Source organism: Mytilus californianus, unplaced genomic scaffold (assembly GCF_021869535.1).
Source record: "Mytilus californianus isolate M0D057914Y unplaced genomic scaffold, xbMytCali1.0.p SCAF_6, whole genome shotgun sequence".
NCBI lineage: Eukaryota > Metazoa > Mollusca > Bivalvia > Mytilida > Mytilidae > Mytilus > Mytilus californianus.
In genome coordinates this window covers 78,804,023-78,818,644 of record NW_026262712.1, presented here as the reverse complement: position 1 = coordinate 78,818,644, position 14,622 = coordinate 78,804,023, and the positions used below count along the sequence as shown (strand labels likewise).

The following is a 14,622-nucleotide window of genomic DNA, read 5'->3' as shown; positions in this document are numbered from 1 at the left end:
TTTCCTACGGCAATACTTTTTTCCACACTAGGTGCAAATGAAAGTTGGGACCCTTAGGCATGCTTGACTAAAAAATCCAGGTGGGGTATAGCACGGATTTTTTTTAAAATTGGTCCAAAGTTGGGGTCCGACCCCCTACCCCACCCTAACTTTAAAAGTTAATAAAAAATTTCCTACGGCAATACTTTTTTCCACACTAGGTGCAAATGAAAGTTGGGACCCTTAGGCATGCTTGACTAAAAAATTCAGGTGGGGTATAGCACGGATTTTTTTAAAAATTGGTCCAAAGTTGGGGTCCGACCCCCTACCCCACCCTAACTTTAAAAGTTAATAAAAAATTTCCTACGGTAATACTTTTTTCCACACTAGGTGCAAATGAAAGTTGGGACCCTTAGGCATGCTTGACTAAAAAATCCAGGTGGGGTATAGCACGGATTTTTTTTAAAATTGGTCCAAAGTTGGGGTCCGACCCCCTACCCCACCCTAACTTTAAAAGTTAATAAAAAATTTCCTACGGCAATACTTTTTTCCACACTAGGTGCAAATGAAAGTTGGGACCCTTAGGCATGCTTGACTAAAAAATCCAGGTGGGGTATAGCACGGATTTTTTTAAAAATTGGTCCAAAGTTGGGGTCCGACCCCCTACCCCACCCTAACTTTAAAAGTTAATAAAAAATTTCCTACGGCAATACTTTTTTCCACACTAGGTGCAAATGAAAGTTGGGACCCTTAGGCATGCTTGACTAAAAAATTCAGGTGGGGTATAGCACGGATTTTTTTTAAAATTGGTCCAAAGTTGTGGTCCGACCCCCTACCCCACCCTAACTTTAAAAGTTAATAAAAAATTTCCTACGGCAATACTTTTTTCCACACTAGGTGCAAATGAAAGTTGGGACCCTTAGGCATGCTTGACTAAAAAATCCAGGTGGGGTATAGCACGGATTTTTTTTAAAATTGGTCCAAAGTTGGGGTCCGACCCCCTACCCCACCCTAACTTTAAAAGTTAATAAAAAATTTCCTACGGCAATACTTTTTTCCACACTAGGTGCAAATGAAAGTTGGGACCCTTAGGCATGCTTGACTAAAAAATTCAGGTGGGGTATAGCACGGATTTTTTTTAAAATTGGTCCAAAGTTGGGGTCCGACCCCCTACCCCACCCTAACTTTAAAAGTTAATAAAAAATTTCCTACGGCAATACTTTTTTCCACACTAGGTGCAAATGAAAGTTGGGACCCTTAGGCATGCTTGACTAAAAAATCCAGGTGGGGTATAGCACGGATTTTCTTTTAATATTGGTAATATAGCTAATTAGTAATATCCCTGCACACCATACTTTGATTACTAAAAATGAACCCTGCATGTCATCAAAACTGCGCGAAACCCATTGTTATAGAAAGAGAATGATTCGCTAAAACAGATTTGGCTGACATGAAAGTATTAAAGTACGAACGTAACTATGAATTCTTGTAGCGTAGAAATATTGTTACTTTTTAGGAACTATTTTACAGGATGCCGAGAATATGGAAAGCTATTTCACACAATATCGAACAAAAATTTTCTGATGGAAAAGTAAGAATATTTGGCCAATATTTAAATAATTTCATTTTGTCAGTGTTGACAGTTGAAGTCTTAAAGCGTGCAGCACGATGTTGAAAGCACATAATACTGTTTTCAAAATATTGAACAGGAAATGAAATTTCAAAATTCATTGAATTATGTTTTCGACTGCTAAATTCAATTTAAATCATGTATTGTTGTGGTTATATAAAACAAAAACTTTTAGTAAGTTTGAATCTTATGCATGTTTTGGGTTTATAGACATATCTGAAAACTGGCTGCTAGCGGAGTGGCTGCTAGCGAGTGGCTGCTAGCTTGAGTCTAGCGACAGTGCGGGTTGGATTGAATCAAACTGGGTGATTTATATAAAAATGAGGAGATGTGCTATAATTGCCAATGAGACAACTATTCACCAGAGTTGAAGTAAAGTGGTTGTAAGTAATAATAGGCTACCATTCAGCCTTCAACAATGAGAAAACCAATACCATATAGTCGGCTATAAAAAGACTCGACAAGAAAAATGTGAAATAATTTAAACGAGAAAACTAGTCAGGCTCCTAACTTGGGACGGGCACATAAAGAAAGTGTCGGGGTTAAACTTGTTTGTGAGCGCTCAACCCTCCCCCTAACCTTGGACAGTGGTGTAACAGCACAACGAAAGAACCAACTGTAAAAATCAGTTGCAATTGACTCAAGTCAAAAGATCAGTACGAGGCACAAAACACCTAGCATAAAAGTACTTGCAGTTACTGAATGTTAGTTCACATCCAATTACAACTAATAAGTAAACATGTTCTCCCAAATAGTTTTTTTTTTTATCTTACATCCTAAATCCTTTCCTGGGTACAAAATGTGTACAGATTATTATGTCTAATTTCTTAACATTACAGATTCAAACTCTTCTTATATCCAAATGCTAGATATATACAATGATAAAAAGGCAGAATAAAACTTGAGAGAGAGCTACCTTGCCGTTGTATGGATTTTTTTCTTTCAATTAATTTTCATCCAAAAATAATCGCTTCTTTCATAGTACAATGCAATATTTTCCTCGTTATAAATTAGCAAAAGTGATAAAAGAACCTATAATACAATTGCATAATCCAAGTACAAGTAAATATTCTGTTTCTGATGTAGAAAAATTGAAGTTCAACATTTTAATTATTTAAGATTGTCAATCAATTTTTCTTTAAATATCTTAGTAGATGTTTAACGACGTAGGTGTCCACTATTTCTTTAATTGCTTTCTTTCGATTTTCCGGTACGATATTGCAGAAAAACTTAGGCTTTTAATTAAAATCGTTCTTAAATAATTATATAAAAGTTTCTTAATTATATGCTTTCAATTGAAACTGCTACAACAAGCGTCTTCCCGCCTTTCACTTTCCACATCCAATAATCAATTGTGATCATTGCATCAGACCATTGACCTGATTGGGCAACTGCTGAGTTTGAATAACAAATCAAAAATCGTAAAACGCCTCCATGTAATTACTAAAGAAAGTGTCTGATGTCTTTGAATGATAGTGAGTAAGGAATGAAGATAGGGTAAATCTGTACTAATAAGGTAGGTTCCTGATTTCATTAAATGTCGTACGACTTAACAGTATTATCAAATGCTAATCTTTGAAATTGTATTGCAAATGCACAATATCCAAATGTAAAAAAGAATTTTGGTTGAATATCTTTGACCTATAATAAAGTTGTGATTTGATGGCAAACAAGGTGAAAAATAATTGTAAAACGTGTTTGTTTTACATTCTATTAAAAGTTAATTTTCAAAATGCTTATTCGAAAACATTCTTTGCAAAAACATAAGATGTTATGGTTTCAAATAAATTGACTGCGGTAAGTCAAACTCTGATTATTTGTTAAACTGAAATATGAGAATATGTTGACAATGATCAGTCAAAAGAATTTGTTAAAATACATGCTTAACTTTTAGGAAGTTGCCTTGTGTACGTGTAAAATATTCAATAGTAGTATTAATCGTATTCCGTTGTCGAATTAAAAATATCCTCTTCTGCTACATATTTGTAGATAAAGTACTTAAATACATTTATTCACTTGCGCAAAAACATAAATTTTTGAATTTTCCTTGTAGTTCGGTATTTTTGTTATTTTACTTTTTATCTCGGTTTTGACCATAAATTTCGAAATATCTGAAATACACCGCCAGTAACACCAAAATGGAGAATCTGATTACTTTTTAATGAGAATTAAGAACTGCTAGATATATGAAAACTGCGTTTGATCTGATCAACTTTATTTTAATTTGAATATGTAAATAATCACGTTGTGATCACTTGAGCCATAACAGCTTAAACATTCTTAATATGTCAAATGCAAACACAAATCGGTGGTTTGGGTTTTGTGAAATCACGCTCGTCTCTAGTGTATCAGGGTTGTCTATTCGTCAAGCTTAAAACATTTTAATAAGCATTTTCTGCATCTTTGTCCAGCACGTGGTATTTTGGGGCCAGATCAAAGCCTTTTCGACTCGGAGTAAGAATGTGTATGAGAAGGGTAGTATGTCGTTGAAGATTTGATTCCGCGTTTCGGTATAGTACGAAGCAAGGTGTATTTAGTTCCAATAGATGTTATCGTGCTGATTATGCATGTAATGTTTGCAGCTGGACGTTAAGCTGTCGTCACTCAATCACGAAGAAATTAACCAACGTCAAAAATTAGTAGTTCTATACTGCGCATGCGTGTAATAATATGTCCTGATTGATTATAAACATAGTGCATTTTATAAATTTCGAGTGCCTGAAGCGCTTTTCTTGCTTTATCTTCACCAGGAACACTCGAACCAAAATAGTTGAAAGCCAGTGTTGTATAAATACTTAGAAAGGTTAGGAGCTATATGAACAAAAGGGACCTTATAATAATTGCCTTCATCAAAGTCAATTTTGCCTGAGGGAGTAAATATATGATTCTAGACTGGTATATCAAAATGACTACTTTGACTTTTATATTAACGGAAACCAGTATTGGTTTATTATCGTAATCTTATTTGATACTGCCTTGTTCATTAACTGTCGTCTATTTCACATGTACCTTCATATTGACTCCTTTATGTTCAAAATATTTATCAATGCCGTTTAAAGGTGGAAAATTATTACATATATAAAGGGTAAATCCTGCGTTAAAATCAATTTGTTATTGAAAGTAAGATTTCTGTAACATAATAGTAATTTCAGAGTTAATTCTTACATAAATATTTCTTAAATGACTTTTGTTCATTTTTATCGACAAGTCATGCCATGACAATCAAGTGCTTATATGACATTCAGAGATCTTGATATTATAACGGAAATTCGATAAAGCTTAAAAAGCTGTAATTTTACCGACAAGTTTCGAAAACGTCGGTATTTAATCCAAGTATAAACTTTCGATAAAAAAAAATCAAATTTTGAAGAAAATGTTGACAAAAGATTATCAATGTGTCTATTTGAAAATATGTTTTTGAAAATATGCTTAAGCGTGAGACTTCTTACTGAACAGGGTGATAATACATTTGTAACTATCTTAGACATTCAACTACATGTAAAATTTGAAGTTAAAGAATTATTTTTAAATCTCGATGGCATCAATACATGCAAACATGTGACATATCAGACAGAACGATACCCATTTATTTAACAAAAACACGTTAACTTTGGCAAAATGATTTCAATGTTGTCATAAAAAGTACTATCAGCTATTTTTCTATGTGTGTGTCTGTTTTTTTTTTAAATAATTAAATAACATTGGAATGATCCACGTAGTATATTTAAAGTGTTATTTGCACTCAAATGTTTAATTCTTTTAAATTGTTTTAAACCTGACTTGCATGTACATCAGTATATGCCAGCTGTATATTTGACACAGAAATTTCAAAAACAAGGTATCAACCTTCTTATGTTGGCATAGTGTGCAATTGATAATATTTATTTTTGTCCATTTTTTCTGACTGCTTTCCGTGAAAAAAGGAATTCCAAAAAATATATCATGTTGAACAAGAAGTCATGTTAAGCTTGTTTGATCAAAAACTGCAAACACAACAACATTATAAAGGTATAGTTTTAGATCTATTAAGTACTTTCATGAAGAGGTATTATAACCCTTACTTTTCAAAGGTTTCACATAAAGAGTTTTCAATCAATCTGAAATAAACTATAAGTTTATAATTTATGATACATATATACGAGTGCTAGATATTGCAAGACTCAGTATCTGCATTTATTTCTCAAACTTAAAACTGCCTAGGTCAAGTACTACTGAAATTGAAAACGAGGTAACACGGTTTACTTCAATCTTTTTTTCTAGTAAAACCTCTTTTGGAAATCCACTTGCCATTCGATTTCTAAAAACAAAATACTCACTAGTATAATGATTATGTATATCAAACCTCACGTGTTCAGTACGGATTTATTTGTAGTGATACTTATCATGTTTTGCTTTCGATGGCAAATAAATGTTGTAATATTAAACATATGTTATATATAATACAGTCTTATTGATACTAGTAACTGGAAATTAAAATATAATATTGAACTATTCTCGACATTTGGAAAAAATATGGATTCCCAATGTTACATTAGTATCAGGAATATATTCAACAATGACAAGAATATGTCCTACATTTTGTGTATTTCTTCTTCACATTCTGTATCAGCACTATTGCATAAAAGCAAGCGGTGCCCAGATTGAAAATGGATTTTACCCTCTTCATTTGAACCTTTCATTTATGATATTAAACCATTACTTTAATTTTACATGTATAGTGTACGAAGCGCAAATTTCTTCATCAAACAAAAGGTAAAGTGCCGGGTCTCAAGTTATTGTCCTGCTCAAATTGTTTTGTGAAGAGCAACAAATAAATAATACACTAAACCAACTCGTGCATCTTTCATGTTAATACGATGCAAGCGAAGTTTCTATTTTGATAGCGAAAAAATATACACGGTGATTTTGAGCAAGTAGTGGGATCCTATTAACTAAACACTGATATACAGAACTGCAAGCTGTCTTGGGCGAAATGGAAAAGCGTAAATGTTTATCTCAAACTTAGCATCATCATATTAAGACCATCACAAGACACATAAATGCTAATTATGAGAAAAATCTACACATGCGTTGATATAGGTTGGATAAACACATTTATGACTTAGATATATGCGAAGATGGTCTTAATATGAAACTGAGGAGATGTAGCATGATTACCAATGAGATGTAGCATGATTACCAATGAGATGTAACGTTCCACCAGAGATGAGATGTAACGTTCCACCAGAGATGAGATGTAACGTTCCACCAGAGATGAAATGACGTAGATGTAAATATCTATAATCACCATCAACCGTTTAACAATGGATAAAACCCATACAGTAAAGTCAGCTATGATGAGTTTTTTTTTTTAAAAGGCCCCGACATGAAATTTTTTTTGAACAATTCAAACGAGAAAACCAACCGGACTGATTTATGAAAAAGACACATCCTAGTCATACAATGTAAGACACCTTCGACAAACAGGCCACTGGTGACATTCGAATCGTGATTCGTTTTGTGATCATGCTTCGTTATTATTACAATTATTTTGAGGGGGATACCAAATGGAGCGATATACGGCACCCAATTTGATCATTTAAGTATTAAGAAGGAACAGAACGTATGAGATACTAAAACGCTGAATGAAACATATGAAAATATAAAATCAAAATTAATTTGAATTGTCAAAAATAATTTTAATATGGATAATGTCACGTGACCATTTGTTAACAGCCAAATGAGGGGTAAAATTTGAAAAGTGGTCAAATCTCTTGAGAGGAAATCTGCTAAAGTACATGTATTTCATTTGCATTGGCCTGGGAGAGAGATAATGCAGATAACAAGAAAAAGGCCACGTGAACAGATGTACATTTTCTACCGCCACTAGTCCTGAACTCTATTGCCCTACGTGTCATCGGAACGGACTTGTATTTAACACGTCATTATTGTTGTGACGGTGTAGGAGTAAGTTTTATCGACTAATTATTCAAAATCATAAACAATTAGCACCAAACCACGACAATTAAGATCCTTAATAACAATAAAAATCGCTAGCATTGCACGGTTTCCCTCGTGTCTAGCAAGATTATTATATATACCATTATCGCTAAGTTATGGATTTAATTATTAAATTTTTAAGTATAGACAATTAACATCATAAATGTTTGTCTTATCGTATATAAGCATTGTGAGGTACAATACTAGTGTGCTTAATTTTATCTGCTGAAACAAAGGTAAGAGAGAATTCTTAATTTTTGGGAAACCCTATTTATGTCAAATTTGATTTAATTTTTCCCCATATTTTTGTTTAAATGTAGCAATATTTGCAGTAGGTAACATTTTGCTTACTGTACTGTAACTTATGCTTTTGTACCTGAAATTCACATTATGTCTTTCATTTAGTGCGAATTAATTAGAACTATTGTTTTCTAATATTCATTCATATTTGCACGTGTTGTTAAATAACACCTTTTCGCTAGTTTGTTCGTACGTAGTATACGTTATACTTACTCACACGAATACAAGACTTCACCGTTTCAACATTAACTTGGCGTATTTCTGACTGTGTAACAAAATTTTATTTTAATGTAAAACTGTAATTTTGATATAGAGTTTGTTCATTTTTTAGTGTTTATAAAAAATGACGTTTTGTCTTAACCATAGCCAAAGTTCTATCGGAGGAAGAAATTAAATGTATTTTTTGTGATAACTAAATTGTTATTACATGTTTAAGGATGTTCTTCGATTCAAAAGTGTACACAGCAATGTATAGCGCTGAGTATTTCTTTGCTTTTTTATGGCTGTGTGTGAAATTGTTGAAAAAATTATATCGTTCGAGACTCTTTGATATTCAAATTTCGCGTTAATGTTTCTTCGACCTGCTTACCTCGTGATTGAAACACATTCAGTGTAACCTGTCTCCTTGATCTACAAATGTGCTCCTGCTTACCTCGTGATTGAAACACATTCGGTGTAACCTGTCTCCTTGATCTACAAATGTGCCCCTGCTTACCTCGTGATTGAAACACATTCAGTGTAACCTGTCTCCTTGATCTAAAAATGTGCCCCTGCTTACCTCGTGATTGAAACACATTCAGTGTAACCTGTCTCCTTGATCTACAAATGTGCCCCTGCTCACCTCGTGATTGAAACACATTCAGTGTAACCTGTCTCCTTGATCTACAAATGTGCCAAGTCAAAATTAAGGTTTACGTTGCCAAATTGTATACGATACATGAATTGTTGTTCAATCTTTTCAATTATGTGTAGCGTTTTGTGTACTGTTGTTTGTCTTTTCGACGTTTTTCTTTTTGTTTGTTTTTCATCGATGTATGTAATTTGATTACCTCTAAGTATCTTCAGGCTCTTTCTTTTTATTACATACCAAGTTTAAAAATATCAATCAAATTAAATATCTGATAATTAGAGATCCTCATAATAAAGACACTGGTACTATATGGCTCTCATCTTAGAGATCCTCATAATAAAGACACTGGTACTCTAGGGCTCTCATCTTAGAGATCCTCATGATAAGACACTGGTACTCTAGGGCTCTCATCTTAGAGATCCTCATGATAAGACACTGGTACTCTAGGGCTCTCATCTTAGAGATCCTCATGATAAGACACTGGTACTCTAGGGCTCTCATCTTAGAGATCCTCATGATAAGACACTGGTACTCTAGGGCTCTCATCTTAAGAGATCCTCGTGATAAGACACTGGTCCTCTAGGGCTCTCATCTTAGAGATCCTCATGATAAGACACTGGTCCTCTAGGGCTCTCATCTTGGAGATCCTCATGATAAAGAGACTGGTACTATAGGGCTCTCATCTTAGAAATCCTCACGATAAGACACTGGTACTCTAGGGCTCTCATCTTCATGGGAATATCGGCCAATTGTTGTTGTCCATAAAAATTGTTCTATCAAAACATTCTACAGAATCGTTTAGCTTGACACTATAAAGTAACCAGCGCAAAAGCGGGTATGAAGAGTGCTTTAAAACGATAACTATGAATACAAGCCGAGTCGTTCTTTACTTTTTGTTATTTCAGTTTCAATATAAAACATGCTCATGATTCAAATAACCATCGTTAGTGTTTATCAAAGAACTGTGATAGATTATACTATGGAAATTGAATTTTTCCCGCCAGTGTATAACATTTGTATCTCTGGGTAAAGTGTATTTTTTGGATTATAAACAATGGTAAAACACAACTAGATACGTCTTCACGTCTATCTAAGTACCTAGTATGAATATTTAAGACGTAAAAGAATTTCAGAACCTTCTTATGTTGGAAGAATTTAAATTTTCAAAGGCGCATAAAAAATGCATTTGTAAATAAACGCAAACAAGGTTTTTTGCTTGTAAGAGTAGATATGCTAACTTGCACAATCTAAAATATCTATTTCGATTCTAGACGTTATGATTATGGCATCGCTGAACAGTACATTATTTCATGATCATTGCGGAATATCCTTATGCCTAGGTCCTATCTAGTTTCCAATTAATGTCACAGATCTTCAAAATACAATTTGAAATAAAAAAATTATCAATGACCTTTGACAGACCTGAGCTGGTGTTTCTTTTGGAAAAGAATAATCTTTTGGTGTACATGAAAATTTCTGCATTATTATTTAAATGGTTACCGTACACTTTTTAATCAGTTTTGAGGCAATATTTCAGCTTTTTAAAGATTTTTGTAAAACTGTGTATTTTTGTTATCTGCACAACAACAAAAAATGCGTAACATTGAATCAACAGAAACGCATATGAATCGAAAGTAAAAACAAAAATAAAAAAACATCGGACTCGGACTTCTTTTAAACTGAGTTGCTGTGTGTTTGTTTACAGAATTCTACATTGGCTAGAGGTATAGGGCGAGGGTTGAGATCTAACAAAACATGTTTAACCCCGCCGCATTTGTGCGCCTGTCCCAAGTCAGGAACCTCTGGCCTTTGTTAGTCTTGTATGTTTTTTTTTTAGTTTTGGTTCATTTATATGTTCCGGAGTTTAGTGTGACGTCTATTTTTTCTGAACTAGTATACATTTTTGTTTAAGGGCCAGCTAAAGCCCGCCTCCGGGTACGGAATTTTCTCGCTGTGTTGAAGACCCATTGGTGGCCTTGGGCTGTTTTCTGCTCTTTGGTCGGGTTTTGTCTCTTGTTGACGCATTACCCGTTTCCATTCTCAATTTTATTTACAGTTGATTATTGATGGAACGGCACAATCAAGATAATTACATTACTTCCATCAAAAAAAGATGATCGAAGATTGGCACGTATGTGACGCTGCAAAAAAATTAACAGCTTGTAGTTTTCTTGAGATATTTTATATTACCATTTTTTTTCTAATGATGGAGGGGAGTGATTCATTTATAAATTTAGGCGGTTTTGGAGTTTTAAAGGAAATCTTTAGGTATATGCAATGTACATGTACATTTTGTAGACCTTAAACTGTGTGGTAGTTTTTTCTAAATATTGAGGTCATTATTGAATTAAGCACATCAGACTTACCAAAATAAAAAGATATTTGGCCATAAGACATCTTTAAGTTCTATAAATATTGATGTGTGTAAAACTATCTTACTGAATATGAACGATGCATACAATAATGTATATAAAAAAAATATCCAAATGGCTATTTTAGATCGAATATGTTTATTTTGACATGTATTATATATGTTATTCGGGTCTCAGACAGGGTATATAATGTGACATTCTCGGCTTAGCGATTATATTCCCTGAGCCGAAGGCGAAGGGGATATAAACACTAAGCCGGGAATGTCACATTATATACCCTGTCTGAAACATGAATAACACAAATATTACGGATTACCCCTTCCTAAATGTATTTTTCCGGACCGAACATTTGTTAACTGTGCCATTCACCATGCAGAATAGATATTCAGTACATGTATTATTGACTGATCCTCAAAATTATTTCCCTATTGTTAGCCTCTACCATTCTTCAACTGTTCTGTATAGTTTTGACTACGTCACATAGCAACGTTCGTTATGATGACGTTATTGAGGTTCCACATGGGTAAAAAAAAAACGTCGTATACACCCCGGCAGTTTCCGGAATATATACTGACATCTCTGTGTTGTTATCCAATCACAAAATTCGACTCATTTGTAAACAGTAATATAACGTAATATTGACGTAACAGATGGAAGTTCTGTATTAAAGTCACCACATATATACATGTATATCATTATATTCCTTTATATTAAAAAAAATACAATTACGAAAGGATTGGAGTGTTTAACTTTATTTTTTAGAAATTTCCGGAGCAAAATATTGTCCTCATTATCCCCCCCCCCCCCCCCCCCCCCCCCCCCTGTCAGTCAAAATAGCCGCTAATTGTAACTGTTTTTACTAGACGTCAACTTACTTATTAGGATGTACAGATTTACAAATGTAATTTAAAAAGACATTGATATCAGGGAACAAATTTTCCACACTTACATTTTTCAGATATTAATTAGCTTCCATAAAAATTGTCTGGATTTTTTTCATGTCCTTTTTTCTACATATTAACAGATATTGTTGCGTGACACTGATTTTCTCTAATGAACGCGATTCTTTTTTTTCATGTATTCCTAGACAAATTTGTGGGAGAGAAAATCAATTTTAAGATTTTATTATCTATTAAAAAAGAAAATAATGTATAATCCTGTTATTGCATTGTATATTGTATAATGAGGAATGAAAAGTTTGATAAGAAAATTATTTTATCGTTATTTAGTTAAAACTATTTTTATTCTGAGCAAAAATATAGAGACGATAAGGTTAAAGAATATAAAAGATTACACCATAATTCACAAAACCATGTCCTAATAGATAAAACTTTATTTGCTACATTAAATTGACATCGCCAGTAAATCTTACGTTGATCCTATAAAACTGTAATAGAATTATGAGTTTTGAAAATCTCAGTGTTACATGCAGTCAAGTAATTAATGTTTTGTCGAGAACTTAACGAGAGAGAATTGGAACCAACGTTGCATTTAAATCAAATTTAAGGAATTTTTAGAAATCTTTCATGGCAAAACTGTACATGTCTGTTAGAGGTCTATTTTATAAGCAGATAAACTGTAAAACAATTACGTAGCTGATTTCTATAATTATGAAACATAACACGTATAAGCAGTTAAACAAAATTATTAGCGATAAATAAGGACACAAAAGGCTAGTCATAGACAAATGATTGAAAATGAAATTTTTCATCTATTGCACGAAAACTCGATCATCCCAATTTTAAGTACTTTTTATCCGTTCCACTTAAACTTACTCAGGTTGGGTTTTATTCTGCCAAGGTATAATTGTCGGTTTCTCTTCGACTTTTGTTTTATGATTGTGCCTTAGGTATCCTGTGCATCTTTTTTTTTTCTTCTCTTCTGATAGGTTTTGTTTACTTCTTTATCGATTACGTATAGCATGAAAAGTTTATATCATTACCATAATTAAATACTGTGTAAGTTTATATGAAATATAACTCTATAATCGCAACATTTGATAATAATTGAGTTTGCAATCATTTTTCTCCAATAGATTGAAATTAAAATAAAAAGCCTTTTATGTACTCTTATCCATTAAAGAACACGCACAAAACGTGTCCTACGTTTTCAGGGAGGATCTTTGGAAACATAGGCAATTACCTCGAAGTTCGATTTTTCTCTTGTAGTATCAGTCTTAAGACTAAATTCAATTTAGACGTTCATTATCCCTAAAACGACTGCAGCATCACAACTGTCTATTGTGAATTTTTTGTTTCCTTTAATTGTCTTTTAAACGTTTAGTTTTTACGACATTGTAGAAAGAAAACTGGTGTTTAACGTTTTTTCTCTATTGGTAATTACATTGTAATGTAAATTATATTTACTTGAAAGTAAATGTCGTACATTAACTCATTCTATTAGATTCGGTCTAACCTAATTATCCGATTTTCAGCTTAAATAACTAATGCTTTTCATCTGTGGTAGGCTAATAAAGGTAAATAGGCTTTCCTTTGGCATACGATTCAGTTACTTCTAAATGCAATCGGAAAGTAAGTGATTCCTACAGCATGTCATTGTCAAAATGCAACATAAACTTTTTTTCCGATATGCATGGAGCACTACCAAGTCTTTAGTAGGTGCGATGAATTGTCGTTTCTTGCTAAATTTAATATGGCATGCAAAAGAAAAACATTTTTCTTTATTTGGAACTTTTTAGAAGATTAATTGGTTGATGTTTAACAACACCTTCATAACTATTGTCTATATCGTGGCGATTAGTTTTTATTGGTAGAGGAAGCTAGAGTACGCGGAAAGAACCACTGAACTTCGGCAGAAAAAAACTGGCAATCTTCGTCAATTAAGATAGGGGTCGAACGCACCTGCCACGAGCGGGGTTCATAGTCTCAGTCTAAACGGGATATTGACCAATGTAGACGAGCTACTAAGAGCATTTGTCCACCTTGTAGTTTACATGCAGAGTGCAGGAGGTTGTGGGTTCGATTCTGACTTTGAATTTGTATCTTCTGTTTCTTCGCCAAAAACGCGAGAAGTAAGAACAACGACTGGTTGGATCGGAGTCAAATTAAAGTGTCCAAAAAGAGTTCTGCGTCTTCCTACAGACTGTTACCGTGTGAGCATGCCTGCTTAAAAAAACGACTAAGCTCGTCTTTCCAGTACATTTATATCTCATTTTCTTTCTATCATCCTAGATACGCATGAAGTATTTGCTGCTGTACGTTAAGCAACCATCAGTCAATTAAATAATCCTTAAATTTTTTATCTATAACTGAACATTACGACAATTAAAAATTATGATTTTAAATTTCAAGTTTTGAACCTTCATCATTCCAACATCACCTGAATGTGAAGTATTTAATTATCTCTCTTTAGTTACGATATTCCAAAGTTTGTGTTTCAGATCAGGATTTCCATGATAGAGAGTTAACTTTACTTCTTACAAGGAATGAAAGAAACCCAATTGTTCTAATTGGTTAGGGTTCATGTGAACCCTTTGTCAAAAAAAGCTGCGT

At 33.4% G+C, this 14,622-nt stretch overlaps 1 protein-coding gene across 1 annotated transcript in view; it reads left to right on the top strand.

Moving 5' to 3' along the window:
* The first annotated feature begins 4,418 nt into the window (after nucleotides 1-4,418).
* LOC127705304 (uncharacterized) overlaps nucleotides 4,419-14,622 on the top strand; it is a 30,241-nt gene continuing 20,037 nt past the window's right edge. Inside the window, exon 1 of the mRNA XM_052209624.1 lies at nucleotides 4,419-4,482. The gene's annotated coding sequence lies outside the window, so the exon portion shown is untranslated. The remainder of the gene's footprint in view (nucleotides 4,483-14,622) is intronic.